General features: G+C 30.8%; 1 protein-coding gene across 3 annotated transcripts in view; it reads right to left on the bottom strand.

The window, feature by feature from the left end:
* Positions 1-10,000, bottom strand: part of LOC124422631 (bifunctional heparan sulfate N-deacetylase/N-sulfotransferase) — a 289,672-nt gene that overhangs the window by 40,326 nt on the left and 239,346 nt on the right. The gene's annotated exons all lie outside the window — the stretch shown is intronic.

The raw sequence follows: 10,000 nt of genomic DNA, 5'->3' as shown, positions 1-10,000 counted from the left end.
AAAAAGAAAGAAAGAAAAAAAAAAGAAAAGAAATCTATATACCTATATACACATACATTTGCTTTTGAGAAAAGCTTCGTCTCATATCGCGAAGATACTCAACAGTCCTCTCTCTCTCTCTCTCTCTCTCTCTCTCTCTCTCTTTCTATCTCTTTATCTCTCTCACACCAGTCACTAACACCCCATATCACCGTCCTCTTCACCCCACTCTCATATCCAGCTGTGACACGATTCGGTCTTTTAAAATCGAAAATCGAAAACCAGTTAACGAATTTTTCTCGTTATTTTTCTTTTTTTTTTCCTTTTTTTTTTCGTTTCTTTTTTTTCCTGATATCACCGTCATAAACGTAAATGAACGAAATGCAGATTGTTGTAAATCAATTTGTCGATATCGAATAGGACAATGGCTCGATATATTTGTATGTTTGTATACATATTTATATAATATATTTACATATATACACAAGTGTGCCGTATAATGTAAACGTTATCGATCATACCAAGCAATCATTGTCGTTAAAAAATATCTCCGTGATCCATTTATTTTTAATAACCCTGTTTTTCTCGTTTTTTTTTTTTTTCATCCATTCGTCGGTCCAATCGATGTTATTATTTTTATTTCTATAAATTTAATTTACGTACGCGTCGTTAAAAAACAAAATAAAAAAAGAAAAACAAAAAAAAAAAGAAAAGAGAGAGAGAGAGAGAGAGAGAGAGAGAGAGAAATAAAAGGGAACAAAAAGTAAACGAAAATAAAAAAAAAAAAAAAGAAATGTTCCATCGAATCGTACGAATAATTGTAAAAATTATTTAAAAATATATTTCAAAATTGATATTTAGAAATTATTAGTAACAACGAATTGACCACGTTCCGGGATATATCAATTGAAACAAAAAGGAGGAACACTAACGTTTTATTGAATAATCCTATTATAACAAGTCCTCGACTATGAGGTTGTTGTTGTTGTTGTTTAATTAATAATTAAATTTATTTATTAGTTTGAACGAGTACCAAGGAACATTTTCCTTGGTTCGGTCGATATGGACTATGTTTACCGTAAATAGATAAGAGTACATAGTAGTAGCTTTCACGATGTTATCCAGACTAGGAATATTCTATCCCACGTTTCTATTCTATAACATTGGTGCCATGAAACGAATCTTCTTTATGTACCTGCTCAGATACGAGTAAGAAAGTTTGCTGGGAAACAAAGGGTAATAGCAAATGAAAAAGCAAGAGAGAGAGAGAGAGAGAGAGAGAGAGAGAGAGAGAAACGAAAAAAAAAAAGATGAGACAAAATAGATCGACACCTACTACGATTCTCGATTGTAATATCGATGAATAGACAGACTATGGATCAAAGCGAAAGCTCGTATTTATTGTTTCTTTTTCTTTCTTTTCTTTTCTTTTCTCTTTTTTTCTTTTCCACAGCCTGTAGGGAAACTTTCAGAAGGACGATGAAACGATGAAGGAAGAAAAAAAAAAAAAGACCGATACGAAAGAGAGAGAATGATAGAGACACACACCACGCACACATACGCATAGAAGATAATAATAATAATAAAAAAAAAAAAAAAAAGAAAGAAAAAAAAAAATAAAAAAAGAGGAAAAAAAGAGAAGAGACAAGGGACGGACGACGTGCGTGTTACGAACGAACGAACGAACGAACAAAAAAAAAAAAAAAGCAAAAAAAAAAAAAAAAACAGAAAGAGAGAAGGAAAAAAAGGAGAAGGAAAAAAAAATGAAAGAGAAGGGTTCAATCGTCTCTTCTATCCCGAGCAATGTACCCTGAAACGTTTACCCTTTTTCTCGAACCTCTCTAACCTCTCACCGTTCATTTATTCTCTCCGTCGGTCGTATTCAACCATCTTGCATCTTCGTCGATGTGTCTCCTCTCTGGGATAACGAGTATTGTGCTGGCTATATTGCAGACTACGTTAAAGCCGTGTATACATAACTCGGAAATAACGACAAGAAGTGGGAAGAAGTACTTTTTACTCCTACCCTATTCTATCTATTATTCCTCTTTCTCCATTTCATTCTGTCCACCACCAACCTGAGACATGATCGATGCCATCTCGTTTTCTATATACCATCGATGTACCCATTCTATTATTAATTCCCCTTATCGTTCAACTACAATTATCTTCGAATTAGTTAGTTACATTACGATTTCAATGGTCAAATGATTAATAGACGTAATTATTTTGATATAGATAGAAGGTAGAAACGATGTGATGCGATAATATCTCTCTATAACGATAACATATAACGATACGATATGATCGTGGGAAAAGATGGAACGATATTTTCTCTCTCTCTCTCTCTCTTTCTTTTTTTTTTTTTTTTTTTTTTTTTTTTTTTTTTTTTTTTTTTTTTTGAAAATATAAACTCATCGAGCTCTAGATTCAGTTTCTTTTTTTATTTTCTTTTTTTTTTCTTTTTTTTTTTTTTTTTAGATCCGTCGATACAATTTTTATACAATTGCCAATAGTTCACGATACTATAGATTATCAAAGGAAATGGATGAAAGAAAGGGTGGTGGTTTTTGTGTATGGCAAGAAAATACGATGGTCGTAACTTTATCTATAAGAGATATATTTATCTCTAGGGGAGGTAAAATAAGAAAGAGGCGCGACGCGGGGCGGGCCGGGGCGGCATCGCGGTTTTATGCAATTTTTTAAAAAGAAATTGTAAGAGGAAGTTTCGTAGTCTTTTCCTCGCGCAATCTATTTGAAGAGTTAGTAGGAATAAAGAAGGACGGGGGAGAAGAGCAACAAGCAGTCAACCTGAATCCACACGAATAAGAAATGGAAGAAACAGAAAACCATGGGCCACTCCGTCACGCATAATACTGCCAGCAACATTTTCTTCCCTGGATAAGCTGACGCTGCTCCCTGACATTATTTCCTCTCTTTTTCTTTTTCCTAAATTGAATACTTTATTTGTGTTACATCGTAACTCCAGTGAAAGCTACTTTGTAACAAGATGCTTTCCTCTCTTTCAAACGACGATCGTTATCTTTTCTCGACAGTAGACAATTTACTTTAAAAAGAACAAAATCGTAATCTTTTCTTCTCTATTCTTTATATATATATATATATATACACATTCGATACTTTTGTAATAACAAAATATTCGATCCAATGGTCCATGTAATCGTATTTCGTATTTATACAATTTCTAGCATTTCAAATAATAAATATAAAAATTACGAATTTGCTGCAAAATCGTGTGTGCAAAGTAGCACTTTGTATGCCGATATAATCGTAAACTTTCAGCTCGAAATAACGTCATTATTTTCTAATGGACTCTAAAAGTAAATCTAACGAAATCAACGTCGTAATTATAAGTAATCGACATATTTTTTAATTTTTTTTTTTATTATCATCTTCCATTCGAAGTGACAAAGTATTATCTCTCGTTTTTGACAATTTTCATATCGGTATATAATATTTTTAAATTTTTGACATTTTCGTACGACGGATCGAGAAATTACGTTATACAGGTGAAGTGAGATATCATGCAGTCCTGCGGCATCACCTGTCAGCCAATAGCAATTTAGAATGATAACCGAAGTCGACCAATTAGCGATGGAATTGACATTGTCGTAGTAATTATAATTACTTATTAGCATAGTTTTCTTTCAATATGACAATCGATTATCGGACAAATGATTTTTATTTTTTACTTTTTGATCTCGTGACCGACGATGACCTTTACCAATAGAAAATATTTCTCATGAAAATCTTTATCTGTACAAAATAGCGTCTTAAATATACATATATGTATTTTTTTTTTTTTAAACTTTGATTTAATCATATATTTTCATAGTTTCGGATAAAAGATTATTTATTCGAACGATCTATCTTATCTTATTATATCATACAAAAGATGTTATAAAGTTACGATATTTTTGTAAAATTACGTCGTTATCAAAATGCCGTTGTAAAGATGCATGATTATGGGAATCTCCATTTTGTTTCTCATTGACTCCATTTTGTCTCCCCATCGATTCCATTTAAGAAACATAACCAATTTAGTAACGATATTTCCATGTGTAAATATTTGCAAGTTCTAAAGCGCATCGTAGCGTTTCAAAAAGATATTTACGAAAATAAAAAGTTATAAATGTTGCCATGGCGTCGTCCAACCCAGCCCTCAACCCCACAAGTAATACCAGAAGGCATCACACGCAATACTTTTTCTCCGACATTATTTATGTTATACCGATACTTCTTCAGCTTTTTAACGATATTTGGATTAATAATTAATAACTCATTAATCATGATTGATTGAATTTTATGATATTCAATTTCCATCTATCTATACACATACACACACACACACACACACATATGGTTCATACACGAGTACCATGCACGCATGCACGCACGTACACACACAATACAGACGATACATACATACATACATATGAAAATCTAATATCGCAAAATTCAATCAATGTATTTATAATTGCTTATTTATAATTGATTGGTATATAAATATAATTTATAATAATTGTTATAATACTAACCTATAAATTTAACATAGAAAGGTTTCATCCTTCAGAGATTGACAAAATTTGATTAAGAAATACGGTAATACTCGTTTTATTTCGTAATAAATAGTTAACTGCTCTCGATAGTACGTACGGATAAGACAGTTCCATACAAACTGTTGGAACGAAGCCCAACAGATATGTATATATATATATATAGATATACACACATATGTGTATACTATAGATCGAACAGAGTATGTTTACAAACTCTCGACTTTGTTTTTTAGCTTGAAGTTCCAGGAAATTCTTCGGAGAGAAAGTATGTATACAAAAATAATCGTGCCTCGAACTCATCTGAAAGAGCAAAAGGGCAAGAGGGTCTTTCTCTTTCATTACTAAGAGAGCATTCAATCAAACAAGACGTTTAAGCTGCTTTAAAGTGAACGGAGATAATATTCTATCGTTAAATATTTTATTATAATATATATATATATATATATATATATATATATATATATATATACACATGTATGTATGATTCTTTTTTTATCTTACGATCAATTATATTAATAATACGATTGCAACAAAGACAGTAATACTTTTCTTCGTTTATTTTTCATTTTATTTTTCTTTGTTTTTTATTTATTTATTTATTTTTTTTATTTTTTTTTATTTTTCATATCATCCATATCATATCATTCGTCGTATCGATAAAATAAAAGAAGTTATCGAGAGGAAAACACAGAGTTTAGTGTTTGTTAAGTTAATTAAAATTTGTCCGCGCATTTTACGATTTTATATATTGACTTTTCAAAGCATATATAATAAATACATTTCAATTGACTGTTCGAAAAGTATTTAGAGAATTAATGTTCATTCGGATATTGTTTTTTTTTTCGCTTTTTCCTTTTTTTTTTCTTTTTTTTCTTTTCTTTGCTTTCATTTCTTTCCTTCTTTTCTTGTTTGTTCTTTATTTTAACATTCGCACAGATTGTATTAATCCATATAAAAATATATTATCTCGCGAATGAGATTCGATATTCGAATATTGTAATTAATAAATAATTAATAAATAATTGTTGCGTATTATCGAAGATGATAAATATATTATGTTACATTCAAAGAAGAATATTGGTAAGTAAATTTTTGAAATTTCATAATAAAATCATTTTACAATTTTTTTTTTCTTTTTTCATTACGAATAAATTTATATACGAAATTTCTCCTCTCTCTCTCTCTCTCTCTCTCTCTCTCTCTCTCTCTCTCTCTCTCTCTCTCTCTCTCTTTTCAGATCATATTTTCTTTTTTTATTTTTGCAGTTTCGTCGTCATTTCCATATACAATAGTTTCAATCTATAACGATTTAAAGCAACTTCGATGTTCGATCTATGTATATATGCATGTATATATGCATGTACCTCAATTTTAACCTAGCACGAATCAATCCAGCACTATTTCGATCTACAATACGGACGAATGTTTGCAAACCATCAGAGAATGTTCTAATAGTAGAGAATAAAAAATCTAAACTCCCTCGGGTACCCATCGTGTTGAAAATGAAAGGTCCCGATCGACATGAGTATTGAGTATAATTTTTTTTAATTTATTATTGACGAATACGACCATAAGCAAATCCTCTTGTGGGTTTATTCGTGAGTGCGCTACGTTTTTTCTCTCCTTTCATAATTTATACGTTTTTCATACGTGTATTCCTTTTTTTTAATCCCCCTTTTTTTTTTTTTTTTTTTTTTTTTTTATACAGACTAAGAGTCATCTCTTGTTACAATTGACGATAACGTTAATAATTAACAGTACGTGAATTGTTATTTCTCGCTAAATTATTGAAGAAATTGAATATTTTACCATTTTGAATTTATTAAAAGTTTACGGTAATATTTCAACATACTTTATATCATAATTTACGAATATTAGCGCGACGTGTTTTAATTAATTGATATATCGTAGAAATGATTTTGATTTCCTCACTGATACGAGGAAAATATCCGCGAATATGAATATCAAGACTACTAATGAAAAATTATGATAATAAAACGAATTATATATATATATATATATATATATATATATATATATATATATATATATACTACGTAATCGTTTTTAATATTACCCTAACCGTATTAGAATGCATAAGAAAATATATTAACTAAAGTATATTACTTATATACATGTATTAGTATTATTATATACTAGTACATATTTGGAAAGTAGTTAATTATGAAATAGTCATTAACCTTGTCAGTCGATTATGGCCAAATTACTAGGTAACCCTCATTAACGTTTAAGTTTAATAAGGCGTATATCAAACTAGGGTGACAGTGGTGCCCTAGGGTATATTTTCTTAGTAGGCTTCCACACGTTGGCAATATGCTTGAGATTCGTGGAACGTGCGTATTCGTAGAAATGTTTTTGCATAAATATATATATATATAATTATATATATATATTTTGTTTAAATAAATAAATAAATAAATATATATATATATATATAGATAAGTAAATATAGATTATCATCTCCACGAATATGATTATAATTTTATATAAGTAGATATCGGACAAGGATACAACGATATCGTAATTTTTATTCATGAATGGAAAATTTTGCCTCCGGTTTTATACATTGTCGTCATAAACATTTTATAATAATTATCAAGCATGACTGCTTTGATCTAGTTTCGTAAGCGCCATTACGTAATTTTTCATAAAATATCAAACCCACTCGAAAGACTTTTTACTTTGTCATAGAATAAAATTATTTTTATTATGTAATGACCTTTAGACACATTGATTTAATTAATATTGTGCATTAAAACTTTGCATATTTCTGATTATTTTTTTATTATTATATTACAGATATATTTGCATTGTAAAATTGGCTTATAAAATGTGTAATCATTTAAAATATATCATTGCAGGTGCGTGCCAGAAATGTTTTTCAAAAATTTGATTTTGTTTTATGTGTTTTATATGCTAACCGATATATAATAAAATTTAATATGCTCTTTATGGATATAGAATTTTATTCTTTTTATCTAGTTGATCCGTTGTTTGTAATATAAAGCATTTAAACATTTTTCAAATACGGGTATGTACAATTTTTTATATACAGGTTGTATTTGAAATTCACGTTGGAAATTAAAATGAATATAAAATATGAACATTCATAGATGCTGACTAAATAATATCCAATTATTTAAAGTCAGTATAATAAATCACAGTAAGTTTCTAAAGGATTTCAATTTAGCAGAATTCATTAATCTTATAGCATGTTAGTTAATAAAAGCATGCTAATTTATAAATAATGCATGTCAAGGTTTGCATCGGTTGTTATGGTTAATATGAAGTCTTTATGCATTTTTATTTTATGACTATTATTGAAATTGTTATGGCTATGGCGGATCTTTCAATTTGTGCCATGTACCGTTATGATTAAAATAGTTTTAAAAGTACGGATTTATAAATAAATCATTACTCTCTTATAACGTCACTCACACATATATATATATATAGATATATGATTGAAAACTATAAAATTAATTGAATAGTTTTATTTAAATTAAATCTTGCTGTCGATCAATAAGAATTATTAGAATGATTTAAATTTTGATAGGATCCTTTGGGAAAATCTAATTATCGAAATTCAATATTGTAACGTCAGTATCAAAATAGAAATAACTTCGAAATAATAATAGGTCTTTAGGTAAATAGGAAGGGCGTAGAAGACGTTAATAAAAAAAAATGATCTCGTTCGAACAAGTAACACAGTATACTGTTGGTATCCAATTGGAGAGCGTGGTTAAATTCGCGACAAAGCCTCGGAAGCTCGTACCATTAATTTTCCAGGACTCTCTCGGTAGTTTGGTAAAGGAACAATTCATCCGCGTTCCACTATTCGTAGACGTACACGGTAAAAGCATTCCAAACCTGGCGTACAATCTCCGCGTCAACTTTTTATTTTCACGGCGATCCTCGAATTTACGCGATCCATTCGTACTACGAGTTCTAATTCGGAGCTATACTAGCAATTCCCCAAACCCTCTTTCTCCCATCTTCCCTCTCTCTCTCTCTCTCTCTTTCTTTTTGTTCGCGTGACATTTTTCGGTCCGATACTAAAACGTAACTCAGAGTTTAGTGTAGAATCCGAAGCTAACAGTCTTCGATAACAAACTTTCCCTGGCGTCGATCCACGCTCGTTCAAGTAGATACGCGTATGGATGGAACGGGAAAGTATTGGTATTACATATATGTATATATATATATACACACTCATGCGTGTGTGTGTGTGTGTGTGTGTGTGCACGCGCGTATAGGTAGACAGGAATGTTTTCCATTTGGTGGACAACGTTACCTATATGCTACGGTCTCCTACCTCCGAGACACGATTATCGATTATGAAATTGCAGCGGATAAAGCGAACGAGAGTCCATCGGCTTTATTCGAGATCAGCTTTTGTGTGCGTGTTTGCGTGTTCGCCTATTCGTGTAGATGCGTTGGTTGGTTTTCCGATTATCCGATGGCTTATTCTCATCTCTCTTTTTCTTTTTCTTTTATACCGTGGAAACTATCTCTGTCAATTTCCCTACTCCCATGTTCGTCATACCGTTCTCTGTCTCCTTCTCGTCACCCTTTCATTATCTTCTCTCTCTCTCCCCCCCCCCCTCTCTCTCTCTCTATGCTTCTATCTTTTGCAATCTCCTTTTATCGTTCTTTTCCATCCATCCATCCATCGTTTATATCTTTGGAAACCCGATTTTCATCTCTCTGTCTCTCTCTTTTTTTCTCTCTTTCTCTATCTTTTTCTATCCCTCTTTCTCACCTTCCTCGTGTCACCTGCTTCCATTTCCGATAATTACAAATCAAAGTCGTGCATTATCCCATATTGGCAGCCATTATTATTTCATTGCTTGTGAAATATCCGAAAAGAGGTTTAACTTAAATTTTTCCATATACCTTTCTAAAATCTTCTTATCGACTTTCACGAAAATAGATGGTTGTGTTTCTGTGCGATCGTGTCTGTTAAAGTTCGATGCATCTACGGTTGCTTTGAATTTTTTCTAAGAGTTAAAAGGAACTGATTTATATATCTGCTTTTGAATTTTTCCTTCGAAAGATTTTTAGAAGGAATATAAACACATTCATGACATCCCACCCCCTCCCCTCCCCCATCCTTCCTTCCTTCTATTCGATATTGGAGCTAAAATAAAATTATTTAATTTGTTTGTCTCGATTCTAATCTCTTTGGATTTTAATGGGCGAGAAAGAATATATATCTGTGTATATACTTTAACGTAGATATAAATTAATTATAAGTTTTAACAGTTGCTCATATATATATATATATATATCTATATTCAATGATTTGCTTAATTAATTGAAAAAGATTTTCGACGATTAAAAATTATAACACGTTTTAATATTTTTTCCCCATTTCGAATAGAAATAATAATTCCTAAAGTGATGGTTGCAATGATGGT

Source organism: Vespa crabro, chromosome 3, assembly GCF_910589235.1.
Source record: "Vespa crabro chromosome 3, iyVesCrab1.2, whole genome shotgun sequence".
NCBI lineage: Eukaryota > Metazoa > Arthropoda > Insecta > Hymenoptera > Vespidae > Vespa > Vespa crabro.
This window is presented reverse-complemented; position numbering and strand designations above follow the sequence as displayed.